Raw genomic sequence first — 16,788 nt, forward strand, 5'->3', positions numbered from 1 at the left:
GTCTGGAACCGCGCGACCGCTGCGGGCGCAGGTTCGAATCCTGCCTCGGGCATGGATGTGTGTGATGTCCTTAGGTTAGTTAGGTTTAAGTAGTTCTACATTCTAGGGGGCTGATGACCTCAGCAGTTAAGTCCCATAGTGCTCAGAGCAATTTGAACCAGCGAGATGGCACACTAGGACACAGACTCATCGTAAGGCGACACATACAGATTTGTACCTGCATGCCTCCAGCTGTCATGCTGCTTCACAGCGAGAGGGTGTTCTGAGCACACTGGTGCACAGAGTAAGCGAAATCTCGGACTGTGACAGCTTAGCAACTCAGTTGCAGCACTTGCAGGCCGTGTTCCGCAGGAACGGTTACAACAACCAGCAGATAAGACGCTCCTTAAGACCGAAGAAGCCGAGACTGAAGCCTTCCGAGGACGAAGACAAACTGGTTGCGACTGCGACTATACCATATGTTGGGAACACATCGGCAAAGATCGGCAGAATACTCAGAAAATACAGTGTAAAGTGCGTGTTTCTCCCTCCATCCAAAACTAAAACATTATTAGGATCAGTCAAAGACGACCTAGAACTCCGGAAACCGGGGGTTTACATTATTCCTTGCCAGTACGTGAAACTGTATATAGGCCAGACCATCCGGACGGTAGAGGAGAGATGTACTGAACATAAACGCCACGCAGACAACGCACAGCTGACCAAGTCCGCCGTGGCAGAGCACTGCATCTCACTTGGACATGACGTGAACTACGGTGGCAAAAAGGTGTTACAGTAATCGAACACCTTCTGGGACTGCATCCTCAAAGAGGCAGTGCAGACCTGGCTGCATGACGAACTAATATATACAGACAGCGGTTTCCAGTTAAGCAAGGCCTGGGATCAAGCTTTTGAGTATGATTAAAACACAACGTCAGTCTACATAGAAATCCGCTCCTGTCAGGACACCTGAAGAAGAAGAAGAAGAAGAAGAAGAAGAAGAAGGAACATTGTCACCACGACGGCAGAGTTCCGCAAGCGACCGTGGTCGCGGATGGACTACGGCCTATGATCTGTCGCGGGGCGCCGCGCTTCCCCCACCACAGGCCGCGGACCGCTCGGAAGTGCCAAGGCGGAGGCTGCGGGAGAGGCATGGAGATTATATAAAGTCGTCATCCATCAGAGATCAATCAGACTCCAAGAACACCTTAAGATGGCCAGAAGTCCACTTGCCGAAATATCGCGCCTTTTGGACGACACTACCCTGTTCAACACCCGAGAAAGTTTCAACATATTCTCAGACTTGTCAAAGGCCATTGACATTGTTGACCATAAAAATACTACGAAGCAAACTAGAAGCTATTGGTATAAGAGTAATAGCGAATTTGTGATACCAGTATTACTTGAAAAACAGTGTGCAAAAGGTACAGGTAGTTCACACGTCTGCTGATGATAAATTTTTAGAAAAATGACTGTCAGGCAAGAAACGTATAAAGACAAGTGTTCCTCAGGGTAGCGTATTGGTTCCGGTTCTGATCTTGACATATATCAATGACTTTCCAGGCATTGTAAGACATGCAGAAAAAGTTCTCTTTGCTAATGACAGCAACATAGTGATGAAACACCAGAACTCCTTTTAGAGAAAGAAAATGAAGTCTCGAATGTTTACCGTTGGGCAGAATGTAATAAATTAACGTTGAACATAAAGAAAACGAGCAGTACGTACTTCAGCATAAATAGGGGGAAAACCTCTGTAACACTAAGCATAGATGATAAATCTATAGACAGTGTTGCAAACACCAAGTTTATAAGGACGAATATTGATTGCCATGGAATGAACGGACAAAGATAGTGACAAAAAGAATATCAGCATGTTCTACTGTTAGCATCAATTTGTAACAGCCAGTGTCTTTCGGTGACATACTACGCCTACTTACACTCAGTTCTTAGCTGTGGAATTCGTTTTTGGGGGTCGCAGTCACAAAACACGGACAGAGTGTTTAAAATGCAGAAAGTGGTGGAAGAGTTGTTTCGAAAGTGGGCAACCCGACTCAACCAGCTGATTACAGCTACCAGTCTGTGACGCATATCAAGGAAAATATTACTGAATACTTCACTAACAGTTCTATATATTATCATGGAACAAGAGGCAGTTTGGGGTTACATTTACACAGGAAAAACAAAAATAAAACTCATAACAGCATTTTATATCAGGGACAAAATTTTATAACAAATTTCCAAATGAAATGAAAAAGTTTGCAAAAAATGACAGCTAAAAGTTCTTCGTAAGAAATGTTTACTACACAGTAAAACATTACTTAGAATACGTAGAGTATTGGGTAGTGATGAAAGGGGATAACTAGAATAGTTCGTCGCATTTCAACACGCGATCAAGGTTTGCTGCTTTCACGAGGAAATCATGTGTCAAAATAGTTCAAATGGCTCTGACCACTATGGGACTTAGCTTCTAAGGTCACCAGTCCCCTAGAACTTAGAACTACTTAAACCTAACTAACCTAAGGACATCATACACATCCATGCCCGAGATAGGATTCGTACCTGCGACCGTAGCGGTCGTGCGGCTCCAGACTGTAGCGCCTAGAACCGCTCGGCCACCCCGGCGGGCAAATCATGTATCACGATGTCAATTTCGTGACTGCATTTTTCAGTGAGGAACATAGTAGAATGTGCGGGAAAGGAGCTGGGAGGTGATTCAAGGGGCACAGCAGCATCTCCACACTCCAGGTGTCAGTGTGTGCGGCAATGAAGAACGAAACTTTGTTTTATATTACAAGTTACATGAAACATATTTGTGAAAAACAAAGAACGTTTTACAGTAGGGACTTACAAAGTGAGGCAGTGCAGCTGTTAAGATATAGACCTCATATTCTGGAGGATGGAGTTGCTCTGTCCAGTCATTCTGAGATGGTTTTCCCGTGACATTCTTAGATTACTAAGGCAAACGGTTTTTTTTTTAATCAGGGACACGGCCATCCATCTGTCCTGTCCTTACATACCACAAGTCCTATCCTCATAAAGCATGTTGTGTATGCCGTGTCTTGTATATTTTGACCTACTGGTTTGCACTGTACGAGGGGCATTCAATAAGTCATGCAATACATCTTTTTCTCGGCCAGTTTCGATTGAAAAAACGTGAAATTTATTGTGAGACATTGTGGAATATCCCCGCTTCAGCCCCTGTTCTTTCATGAAGTTCCTATGGGCGGCGGCGCTATACGCAGTCTTCAATATGGTGTCTTCAACGCAGATGCATTCCAAGCAGAGCTGTCATTGTGTTTCTTCTGGCGGAAAACCAGAGAATAGAAGGTATTCGTTCACATGCGCTTGCAAAATGGTTACGGAGATCTGGTAGTGAACAAATGTGTGGTGAGTCATTGGGCGAGACGTCTGCCATCATAGCAGCAAGGCCGCGCAAACATGTCCATATCCCGCCTGCTGGCTGGACGCACACAGGTGGGACTACTGTGGTGTTGGAACGTGCGGACACTCCCATTCGAGATGATCGACGGATCACAATCAAACACCTCGTTACCAAACTGGATGTCTCTACTGCTAGTGCACCAGTTGGAACCATTCGCCAGTTGGGTAACCCAAAAGTGTGTGCCGGCTGGGTTTCCTCGCTACTTAACAAAAGACCACAAAGAACAACGAAGGAGCATCTGTGCGGAATTGTGGGAAGCGTTACGTCGATGATGAGGTTACTGAAGCCGCAAGATGTTGACTCCGACGTCTACCAGTGGAGTAGTACCATACGGGCACTCAAACCCCATCAGTAAGGCGGCATAAGGCCGTCGCATTGAACGGAAAGTATGTTGAAAATTAGGGTTTTGTAGCGAAAAGAGTTATGAATAACGTGATGAAGTGGAAGGAAATGTTTTGCATTACCTATTGAGCGTTGGTCGTTTTACCTTGACAGATCCTGTATCATTGGGAGATGATCCTTTGACGAAGAAAGATAAATAAAATAAATATTGTTGGAGTAAAATTATAATGTACTTCAAGTCAGTATCTGCTACATTATTTCATCCAATGATTTATCTCGACATCAGGTCAGCAAGAATTCAGGTTTCATTTTAACTAATTGGTGCGATACAGAGCTGGTAACAACAGTCGTCAAAAGTCAGAGTAGTACATGATAAAGGTTAAATCGAATCTGAAAGACCTCAAGACAAAGGGCGATTAATTGTACGGTAAATGGTTTAATTTTATAAATTTTGTTAATAACAAATGTCGTGGGCGTATTCTCCACATATCTTGATCATGCGTTAACTTTAAATGTAATCAATGCTGAGCATACATTTCATTTCTAAAACTAATGAACAAATTTCTGTCTTATACAAGACACAGATCATTGATCCTTCCGTTGCCCGCACAGATATCAGTACTGGACATGCTAACTCATTATAGGTACAGGCGAAATAAAAATAAAGGAATTTTTCTTGAATTAAAGGGAAATTACTGGAATTATTATTTGCAAACACAGATATAAAAAAATAGCTTAGAACATCCGACAGACGATTATCTAATTCATTACTCGCCGAATCCAATGCAACTTCCAGAGCATGCATTGGAAGAAACCCGCCAGTATTAAGTCACCAGTTCAAGTAAAAAGATCTTTTTTTGTGTCTTTAGTCAATTGACGTGGTTTTTTTTGGCCCGCCACAGTTTTTACTCCTTGCAGCTCTCTCTGGAACAACACAGAAGTTATTCCCTTATGTCTTAAGACATTTCCTGTCAACCTGGTCCTTATCCTGAGCAAAGTGTTCCACAAATTCCTCTCCTATCCGATTTTGCTCACGATCTCCAGATCGCGTACTAGTAAAAATATTCATATTTCCGGTTTCAGCATGATATTTCTATCTTCAGATGTGATAACATACCACAAACAGATTCGACATGACGTATAAGCTCTAGCTAGGCGCATTCGTAATATCCTGGAAACAGTACGACATATGTCGTTGAAATATCCATAATTGCGTCATAGGGTAGTGAACTTCGTGTCTGATTAACGCTTAGAAGAAAAACAGTCTCGGTTGGTTGTTTGGAGGACGCTGGTCACTGCCTAGTGCTGGTTATCCGCGTCAACAATTGTGACCACCTCTGTATCCCGTCCCCACTGTTCATACTCCCAGACAAATTAACAGCAATATAGTGATACGCCTTTGTGAAGCGTCGTGGCGTTCTCATTGAAGGGACTACTAATTAGTACGCTGTTTCTCATTCCGACATCAGGCTGGCAAATTTCGTTTCCGTGGGCCTGTCTAATTAGGAGGGGTCGAAAGACGTAAATGAGCCATGAAATCTGCAACATACATAAACATGTCTGCGCGATATGCAGGCTCTGCCAGTAATGATATGCGGCAGAATTTCACAGCTGCATGCATTACGGGGTCTGCCAGGTTTTCAGCTACGGTCGATGAGCGATTTTAATCTGATGGCTGGAGCATGTAGAATATAGCTTCTATTCTTGGTGTGCTTTATGTTACTGCTATCTTGTAACACAGAAACACAACAACGAGTGTTTTTGCACCTGTTCCCTTCTCGCCCACATTCGCCTTTTCTTATAGCTACAGATACACGAGATGCAAATACCGTGGTGCTGTGAGTTATAATTCAGTTGGAGAGCTGTTAAACAAAGACAACGGCTAACGCCCTACTGGGTTGTGAACTGGAGAAACCAAGGGAATGTAGGACATAAACTGCGTTAATCTGAATATAGTGAATCGCAGTTGTGTAGTCGAGGCTGTACACTCATGAGTCAAAACAGTTTAATCACCATGTATAACAGCGTTTTGGTGCGTTCTTTGACACGCAATACAACAGCGATTCTGCTTGTCATGGATTCTACAAGTCATAACTACTTTTCCGGAGGTACACTACTGGCAATTAAAATTGCTACACCACGAAGATGACGTGCTAAAGACGCGAAATTTAACGGACAGGAAGAAGATGCTGTGATATGCAAATGATTAGGTTTTCAGAGCATTCACACAAGGTTGCCGCCAGTGGCGACACTTACAACGTGCTGACATGAGGAAAGTTTCCAACCGATTTCTCATACACAAACAGCAGTTGACCGACGTTGCCTGGTGAAACGTTGTTGTGATGCCTCGTGTATGGAGGAGAAATGCGTACCATCACGATCCGACTTTGATAAAGGTCGGATTGTAACCTATCGCGATTGCGGTTTATCGTATCGCGGCACTGCTGCTCGCGTTGGTCGAGATAGAATGACTGTTAGCAGAATATGGAATCGGTGGGTTCAGGAGGATAATAAGGAACGCCGTGCTGGATCCCAACGGCCTCTTATCACTAGCAATCGAGATGACAGGCATCTTATCCGCATGGCTGTAACGGATCGTGCAGCCACGTCTCGATACCTGACTCAACAGATGGGGACGTTTGCAAGACAACAACGAACACGAACAGTTCGACGACGTTTGCAGCAGCATGGACTATTAGCTCGGAGACCATGGCTGCGGTTACCTTTGACGCTGCATCACAGACAGGAGCGCCTGCTATGGTGTACTCAACGACGAACCTGGGTGCACGAATGGCAAAACGTCATTTTTTCGGATGAATCCAGGTTCTATTTACAGTATCATGGTGTTCACATCCGTGTTTGGTGACATCGCGGTGAACGCACATTGGAAGCGTGTATTCCTCATCGCCATACTAGCGTATCACCCAGTGTGATGGTATGGGGGGCCATTGGTTACACATCTCGGTCACCTCTTGTTCGCATTGACGGCACTTTGAACAGTGGACATTACATTTCAGATGTTTTACGACCCGTGGCTGTAACCTTCATTCGATCCCTGCGAAACCCTATGTTTCAGCAGTATAATGCACGACCGAATGTTGCAGGTCGTGTGCGAGCCTTTCTGGATAAAATGTACGACTGCTGCCATGGCCAGCACATTCTCCAGATCTCTCACCAATTGAAAACGTGTGGTCAATGGTGGCCGAACAACTGGCTCGTCACAATGCGCCAGTCACTACTCTTGATGAACTGTGGTATCGTGTTGAAGCTGCATGGGCAGCTGTACCTGTACACGCCATCAAAGCTCTGTTTGACTCAATGCCCAGGCATCTTAACGCAGTGGAACTCAGATGGGATGAGTGATATCGGGCTCCAGCACCTCGTCTACAAACAACCGGCCCGTAATTTATGCGATATGCGTGACCTGTAGGTAGAAATTTGGTGCCACATACACTACTAGCCATTAAAATTGCTACAATAAGAAGAAATGCAGATGATAAACGGGATTCATTGGATAAATATATTATACTAGAACTGACATGTTATTACGGCCAGAGGTGGTTGTTCTGGATACTGATTTCTCAGGATCTACGCACCCAAATTGCGTGAAAATGTAACCACATGTCAGTTCTAGTATAATATATTTATCCAATGAATCCCGTTTATCATCTGCATTTCTTCTTATTGTAGCAATTTTAATGGCTAGTAGTGTATGTGGCACCAAATTTCTACCTACAGGTCACGCATATCGCATAAATTACGGGCCGGTTGTTTGTAGACGAGGTGCTGGAGCCCGATATCACTCATCCCATCTGAGTTCCACTGCGTTAAGATCAGGCGAATTCTGTGACCGAGACATCAAGGTAAATTTCTTACCATGCTCCTGTTGCACGTTTCTCGCTTTCTGACACGGACAGATATCCGACTGAAGAAGTCATCCATGTTGAAGAAGATATCGAGCATGAAGCGAAGATGATAGTCCGCAACAATGTTGACGTAGGGCACATCTATAATGGTAGCTACGATAACTACCATAGGTCCTATGGAGGCCCTGGTGAATGTGCTCCATAGCAAAGTACTGCCGCACCGGCCTGTATCCATGGTGCGGAGCATGTTTCGAGCAGCCATTCGCCCTGTGTTGGACCACATAGCAAGGAGGCTTTCGCTTATACGGCGGGAACATTCTCCAGTCTACAGACGGCCCCACTTCGAGGAATTTCACGATGTAAATGTCACTTCCGGGAGATCCCACACAAAAAGGGCTTGAATTAAATCCCCTAATGGAAATTACTATTTATTAGTGAATAAGCCCGTGAATTATCAGAATCTGACATCGTTCAGCTAGAGCAGAGTTCCTTATCTCGCCGATAGCTCGAAGAAGTAAAACACACAGCTCGTACTCGAAACTTTTCTTCAATATTACGAAGTAAACCTCTTCAAAGTAAATCATACACTTCATTCACTTCGAACGACCAATGATAAACATAATATCTGCTGTAGCACAACTTCTATTATATTTAACGCATAATACATGCAAAGTGTAGCTTTTCCCTAACGGACCTTGAATGTTTACTAAGTTAAACTATTTTTCAGTAAGAAAATCTGGCCTTGTGCCTACATCATTAACGTGATTCAACATGAAAACAAAAGACATAATGACAGTCAATAAAGTTTTTCGTATTGTGATGACCAGACGAAACAACAAGCAACCGGCCTTTACTATGGGTTCTTTGACTGCTCGGAGAGACGGCTCATCGGCTCTACAGCAGATGACATATTGGTTCACTTTACTGCATGAATGACGAAAAGGTCTACTTAACTTCATGCAATCCTTTTCCAGATATGTGCTTGAAAATTTAGAGCTGTCTTTCACTATTGAAGCACCACTTGACGCTTTAAGTAATAAACTGTTATCTTGAAGTACAATATTCACCCTTTACAAAAGTACACATCCGTCTGAGGCTTACTAACATTGGTCCTACTCGATAATGCTGACTTCTTCAGCTGTGGTCACACCGGTGCAGAGCACTCTAGCGCTCGGCTCTATACTGTCTCCGTGCAAGGGCGCTGTTGTTATGAGAGAAAGAGCATGTCTTCTGAAATCTCTCATCCGTCGCTGCAGATTTCAGCGAGACATCGCTAATGTCTATGGTATCGATGTGCGTTTCCGACTTTGATGTGGCACCGTGATCTTTGGACGATACCATACATGTTAATTTGCTCAACGACATCTGTTCGAGACCCCATGGTGATCGATCCATTGTATAGCTACTGTCGCTGACCGTGCCTTTGGAGTCTAGTTTCTTGATCCACTGGTCAGCCAAGACAGCGTAGTTTGTACAAAGGATACTTCTCAAACATATTTACAAACACTTTAGCATTCACGATATTTCCTCACACCGATAGCTCGTCCAGGCCTCAGCGATAGTTTTAGCCGTCATGGTTATTTACCTGTGTACTAGAGAATGCCTGTAAATCAGAAAAGGCGCTATAGGCCAACCTTCACAGCCTCAATGAATGCGTATTCGGACACGATCATGCGTCTGGTGTAACGAGAAATGCGATTCATCCGACTAGGTGCCACGTTTCAAGGGTTCAAAGGTCCAATCTTCAGGATCTCGTGTCACCCACCGCAGTCGTAAACGACGTTGTTGGGCCAACATTAAAACACATAGGGCTCACCTACCGTGGAGCCCCATTTTCAGCAATGTGGTTATGAATGTGTGCACCAGCTTTGCACTTTGTCGACAGATATACCAAAGAACACCACCTATCCTGCTTCACAGGAGGAGCAAGCCTTCGACTCCCACCTTCTGTAGTGAGGCGTGGACATCCAACACGCCGTCGGGTACTTGTGATTTTGCCACTCTTCAGTCACTTTCTACGGATGCTCAAGACAGCAGCACGCCAACAGCCGACCATGTCCGCCGTTTCCGAGATACTCGTTCCTGGTGACGGGCCATCACAATCTGCCCTTTGTCACAGTCGCTGGTGTCAGAGGATTTTCCCATTTACGGCAAGTATTCACTCCCATTCGTTTCGCCTCAGTTATGTACCTTCCTTACAGCGTCACGTGCCCACAGTGCCACAAGGTGGTATTCGTTCTCGCAGTGGGCAGTGATAAGTTCTGTCTCATCGGTTCATGTGAAAGTTCCTCAACAATACGTATTGCAGACATCATCGTTAGAGGGAATAATCTTACGCTAACATCTTAACGCAACAGTAAGTAATGTTGGTGCTATATTGAATATCTACAAACAATGAAACATCAAACGTTCAGAGTCTCCTCTCTTTCTCAGTGTACTCTTTCAGTATCCTCTAGTAGAGTTTTCACATCGACAGTTTTACGACGTATGTAAATAAGATCAGCACAGTGGACCCTATATCGTGGCGAACTCGATTGCACAACATTTTTCTTATCTGCACTTATTGCTCTACTACAGGGAGGGGGCGCAAAATAATTATTAGAAAGTATTTGTCCACTGTGGTTCATCGATATGCCATAAATGTGTCTACCTGTGATATTGTTATATTGCAGCTCTGCAAATTCTCAGCAACAATGCCTCATTTCACTTTTCAGAATGGAAACTCGAACATTGTAACAGCGTTTGTTCATCGTAAAGACGTTATACAATTTCTGAACGTACTGTTCGGCTGAGACGCGCATTTAATAGCACATTTGATCCAAGAACAGCACCATCCGGAGTGACCACTTCTGCGTGAGATCACAGTATCTAAAGGACGCCCAGCTGTGATGACAGAATTTAAGCATTCTCTTAATACGGATTTTTTCTGTTATCAGGTTGATGAAACATTTTGAAATAACTAGCTCCCTAAATGATTCAAGAAGCGCCCACTCAGGATGACCAGCCTCAGCTAAAACCCTGGAGAATGTGGAACGAATATGAACCTTATTAAATGAGGAACCCACTACATGAGAAGGCATTCAGCACAGCAAATCACGCTGTCGCGACTGTTTCTCCTGAGGGCAATGAAACAGAAAAATAAACGTTTCCCTTATACAATTCAACTATGCCAACTTGCGAAGGAAAGTGATGTGGAGCAGCGATACTCTTTTGCAAATGGGATGATTGAGGACTCTGAAACTGGAACAGTCTTAAGGATCATGCTCAATGGGAGCGTCAGGAAACAGAACTGGCTCCAGTGGGGTATCGTGAATCCACATGTTCAAGCTGCTGGACGCGCTACGGAATGCCCCCGTTATTGTCCCGATCTCAACACCTATGGTTATTACTTCTAGAATTATCTAAAGGACAGAATCTTCAAAGATGTACTTGTAACACTCCAGGATCTTTGTACTGAAATTTGCAGAAAGATCTGTGCAGTCGATAATGATCTTCAGTAATTCTTCAGCGAATTTAGCTCAAGACTCTGCACAAGCGTTGCTGCAGAAGCAAAGCACTGTGAAAACTTTTTCTATTAAATTTAAGGTTGTCTGCTATAGCATAAATAGGATAACACCTATCACCCAATGTTATGTCGTGGTAGACAAAAACTTTGTAACACCTACTTTATGCCGCTCTGTAAGATAAGCAGTTAGACTAAGCTGTGATTTTTTGAAGCTGTTCCTTGTTATACTTACATTAATTTTCAATAATCAATTTTATAACGCAATCTGGCTTCGGAAATAAGAAAAGGAATTAATTCGAGACCAATAAACTGTTTTATAACGCAATCTGACTTTGGAAATAAGAAAACAAATTAATCGCAGTGTAACACAGCGACTTCCCAGAGAATTTCAGGGCATGTGTCGAAGTCTCTACAGCGGACAAGCCCAGTCCCTAGAGAAAATGAGGGTAAAAGCAAATTGAAACTGCTGTTCCATCCACAGATTCTTGGTGCTAGTAGGCATGCAGCTCCACACCCCACGTATTAAAAATACGACGAATTTAATTGGCTTGGTTATGCATTAAAATTAATTTTATGAAACCATCTGTAACCACACATAGCTTGCCTGAGTGCAAGACTGTCAAGTGGTGTGCATGGAGAAATTTCTGGTTTTAGCTATCTCTTAATTCATAAACTCCTCAAAATGGGATAGAGCTTCAGAAAATCCGGTGGCCGTTGGTTTCGAACACCCACGCCAAGGCGTCGGTTACGCGGAGGCCTCTCCGACGGCCAGACGGCTAGCGCACCCCAGTAACGCCGACCTGTGCGTGGGCGGGCCGAATAGTCCCTCGGCATAAAGTCAAAGCGACCGCCGGCGTTCCCGCCCCCGCTCACTTTTGCGGCAGGAACCCTTTGCTTTACGGAAAAGCGTACAGTGGGCGAGGTCTCGAGTCTACGCAACTTCTGACAGACATCCTGTCGGTGTCAGTTCGTTGCCGTGCATAGTAGCCTTAGTTCATTGCAGTACATTGTCAGCTTTATTTCATGACCAGTAGTGGCGCGGCAGTAGCCGCCATTTTATGCTTCATGTGTTCTTTATCACCGCCCTGGAAGCAAGCAGGCACCGTCATACATAGCTTTTGTCACGTTATTCGGAGTGGAGCGGTCACAGCAAAGCAGACCGTCTTTAAGACGCAAAAATTCCTTTTGCATAGACAAGAGAACAGCTCCACGGTTTTAATCAGTGTTATTTCGGTAGCCTTTACCGTGTTGTCCCTGTTCACTGTCTCGCAATGTGGTTCAAATGGCTCTGAGCACTATGGGACTTAACATCTGAGGTCATCAGTCCCCTAGAACTTAGAACTACTTAAACCTAACTAACCTAAGGACATCACACACATCCATGCCCAAGGCAGGATTCGAACCTGCGACCGTAGCGGTCGTGCGGTTCCAGACTGAAGCGCCTAGAACCTCTCAGCCACACCGACCGGCCTCGCAATGTGTTTCCACTCATAGCTATTTACCAAAGTTTGTGATTCTGATCTTGGAGTTCACCTTCCTTAATCTGCATCAAAACTCTCTCTAGCGGCTAGGGTAGTTGCCGTTATCTTTGCTCGTATTTTATGTCTTGGCCCACAGCAAGCCTGCGGATGATCTATGTTGTCCGAAATTGTGGACTGGCCAGTTACCGTCTGTTCTTATCTGGACTGCCTGTCGTTTCAATGTCTTTACAAGAAAATATCTACTTTTCTAATAACTGTCTGTTACTAGTCTGTGATCTCCCTCAATTCTCTTCAATCAGCACTCGTAATCCCTGCAGTAACAGAAGAAGAGTCCGTCGCCATCAAGGTCCGCAGAGCAGCAGATCATCAGATGATGTTCTTCGAATCTGACGATATGGAAGACGGTGACAGGTAGAACTCGTTTATTTCTTTCATTTAGATCCCTCCGGAGCCAAAAGAAACGAGCAAGTTATAACACTTGAAAATCCAATAAACCGCACAATTGAACATAAAACAGAGGGAAAAAGCTTTTCAAAAGTACCAGAACTACAAAATATAGACGTGATCGGCTTCTAGCCAGACATACTGCATTGGGACGGTTTTCCTGTACTGTTAATGCAATACCTCAATCTAAAATGGTTAATTACCGTTAATACTTCACCAAAGCAATTTAATTACGATGATGTTCGAAAGACAAACGATGCATGTACAGATAAGAACTGCTGATGGGATTTGGGATTAATGTGATCCTTTTTGCAAGTTATTTCGTGACCACACGAACACAAATACACTACAGACAATCTGCAACAGCAGCACTGCACTTCCGTAATCAGCAGCAAAACCTATCTTTCACAGCCTGAAAACTGTGTATTAAAGACACCGGAATATTTATCACTATTAATGTGGAAAACTACGCGAACTGAGCTATTTCACTGCCTGCGCAGCTGGCAATGAGTGGTTAGACAAAGGGACTGCTCACAACAGGCGTGGATAAGATGCCTTCACACAATGATTGCATCATAATTACGAACGAAAAGTTCAACGATGTACTAACGATTTAGTAAAGCAGAAAGAAGTAACACCAAATTTTAGTTTATACTATACATTGATTCCGAATTGTTCAAACAGGACTTCAGCCACGTAGAATTCAAATATACATGAGAACCGGAATTCTAGTGATTACAATAAGTTTCCTATGTACTATTTCCAGCAACGAGTTGAATAATCTAAAGTGTAGGGATAATGATAAAACTTAGTGTTTAATACTTTGTATTCAACTCCTGCTACACGATTCTGCGATCAGCGCCCAAATTACGAGGAACAAGTTATTCCTGTGTCCATGTAACACGTCGCTCTTGAATCCTAGATCATTTTGGCAATTCATCACAAGTCCAGTACGCAAAATGACTGCAAAGTAACTGTGCGAACACGGATATAACCTTCGAAATTGACTGAAAACGTACACCCTTAACAACCATTGCAAACAGCTCAAACGATCTCACTAAATTTCCAAGCGGCAGCTGGCACATCAGAACTCGTCTCGAGGATCATACCAAAGTGCATTAAATCACTTTAATTCATGAGAAGTCTAATTGTCAAGCTCTCTTACTGGCTCCATCCGTAAAGAACTCGCCATAGACGTACACATTACCACAGCTGTGTCTCAGAGAGACGTAACTCAAAGAGTCTGCATTACACATCGATAGTAATTGCAAAATGTTTTTGCAAAACCATTGCAAAGACTATTACCGCGAGTTCAAGAAACAAAACAGTAGCAAAATTGACATAGTCGCTTAACACGTACTTTTCTACCTTCTGACGCAGCTCTCAAGAGCTTCAACATCATTTAGAAGAAGTCATGTTCTGTGATACCAGCAGTAGTGGTATTTACGAGAAGAATTGAAATTGGTAACTGATGGATGTACTGCAACGGAGGAGCACGGGCGATAGTCTACGAAAACTCTTGGTATTCTTTTAATGGTACCCTTATCAAAGAAAAAGTCCTTCAAAGAGGTCTTCTGTTTCAATGACGATTTCATACATTCGATGATTCATGACGTATTTAATCAGCTTGTTTGAGGTTGAAAAAGTGGTTCAAATGGCTCTGAGCACTATGGGACTTAACTTCTGAGGTCATCAGTCTCCTAGAACTTAGAACTACTTAAACCTAACTAACCTAAGGACATCACACACATCCATGCCCGAGGCAGGATTTGAACCTGCGACCGTAACGGTCGCGCGGTTTCAGACTGTAGCGCCTAGAACCGCTCGGCCACACCGGCCGGAGTGCAAGAATCATTATGGAGGTTCGTCTATATGAGTTGGAAGGGATTATCTTGTTTTACAGGGTCCATTTTCTCTCAGTGATATTTCTCGGTCGGCGTTATTTTTACAGAATGGTGATGTGCTTAATAAAAGCATATTTTTATATCTGATTATTCGTCTATCTCACATGAACAGAAAACAGAACTGCTCCCGCCAAAGCCCTATAAAGTATAAAACCAGGAAGATAACCTGGCACCCTAAAGTACGAGTAATTTTATGACCGAAAGGTCGCTCTGAGGTACAAAAATAATCAAACCTCGAAAAAGTTTCGAAAATATCTAGATATGATATTCGTTTTATGGATGACACACTGCTGTTCAGTACAAAAAGTGTTTTTATGGAATTACTAATATATATATATATATATATATATATATATATATATATAGTTATGTAAATCTTTTTATTTTGGCCAACATTGACAGTTTGTGAGCGTTGCTTGTCGTAGACTGTATCAACTGATTTCCAAATATGCGTTTGACATCATAAATCATTCCCTTTCCTTTCCTCCTCTCCCCCTCTACCATCAGTTAACATAAAATGTATAACAGCTGCAAATTCCGTGTAGTGTCCGGACATGTAAAAAAGATCAGACAGCACACGTTAATACAAAGAAACTTAGCTTCCGTTTCGTTTATTACAACACATCAAATATCTTCTTCTTGCCACCGTGAATAACACATTCTAAGGCTGTTGAAATCATCGCGCGAGCGTGTACAGTTAACCTAAACCATTCCTTATTGTTAACCCCAAGATAACGGTAGTAATCTGTGTTCTCTAAGCCAGGGATAAATGTTCAGAAGGTCAACTCTTGCGAGTCTCGAAGGTTAAAGTGGTCAGCGGTTTCTGGCCACCAGATCAAAAGCATGATAGATTACCGTCACAATTACTGCCTCCCTGTGAGGGCGCACGGGAAGTAGGAGAGAGAGGGTTGGCCAGCCAACAGCGTTAGTGAAAGCGGTACCCAGTGGGCGGCGAATGCAAATCAGTCAGCCAAGGACGCCTGAACAGTTACCGTTGAAGGATGAAATATCGTTCCTCTGCGTGTTACTAGGAAAGGTCAGAATCATAGGGGGTCGTAATTTCCCTGTATTCTATTCTATTGGAACTAACGAACCCCAGGTGGGAAGTTACGTTTAGTATAAACCAAGTACCCAACAAGTCACATAACTGCAAATTTTTAAGCGATAAGGAAGCGAAGATACTGGGAAATTTGTGCAGTGTTTAGAAAGGGTTTATCCCCCTCCCACACTAATTCAGCACCAATTTTCCATACAGTCATTTTTTATGTCCACCGTTCATGAAAGAAACAAATTTAATAACTCTTAGCTACAGCAGAGTTAGAATAGCCGTCCAGTAATTCTGATATAGTTTTCCATTGGTCACTCCAAACTACTATAGGCAAATGCAGTAATCATTCCTCTGCTAGAAAAAGCCCGATTCATTTTTACATCCTTATCTATCTGACATTTAATCACACCGATTCGATGGAACTTTGAATTCTAATCTCTGTGTATGGACTTCTAAGTACATTTTTTGATTCGATTGAAAGAATTTTGGTTTTGTCTGCCTGTAACTGCTAGAAATCTCATCAAAAGCTGAGTGCTTTTTATAAGAAGAAAGAAAAATGAGTCACTCATAAAAAAGTTTTTATAAGTTTAGCTTCCTGTTGATTTTTGAGACAACTGGATAATAGTACCTTCCACAAGGTCACAAACTATTTTCTTACTCACCAGTCTCAACGGGCAACAGGAGCAATTGGTATATTTTTATGTGGCCTATAATTAATCATTTAGAGACAATTGAGGTTTCAGATGTTGCAAAAAAATTGGCAAACCCAATAACTGG

The sequence above is a fragment of the Schistocerca piceifrons genome, chromosome 3, assembly GCF_021461385.2.
Source record: "Schistocerca piceifrons isolate TAMUIC-IGC-003096 chromosome 3, iqSchPice1.1, whole genome shotgun sequence".
In the NCBI taxonomy this organism is placed as follows: Eukaryota; Metazoa; Arthropoda; class Insecta; order Orthoptera; family Acrididae; genus Schistocerca; species Schistocerca piceifrons.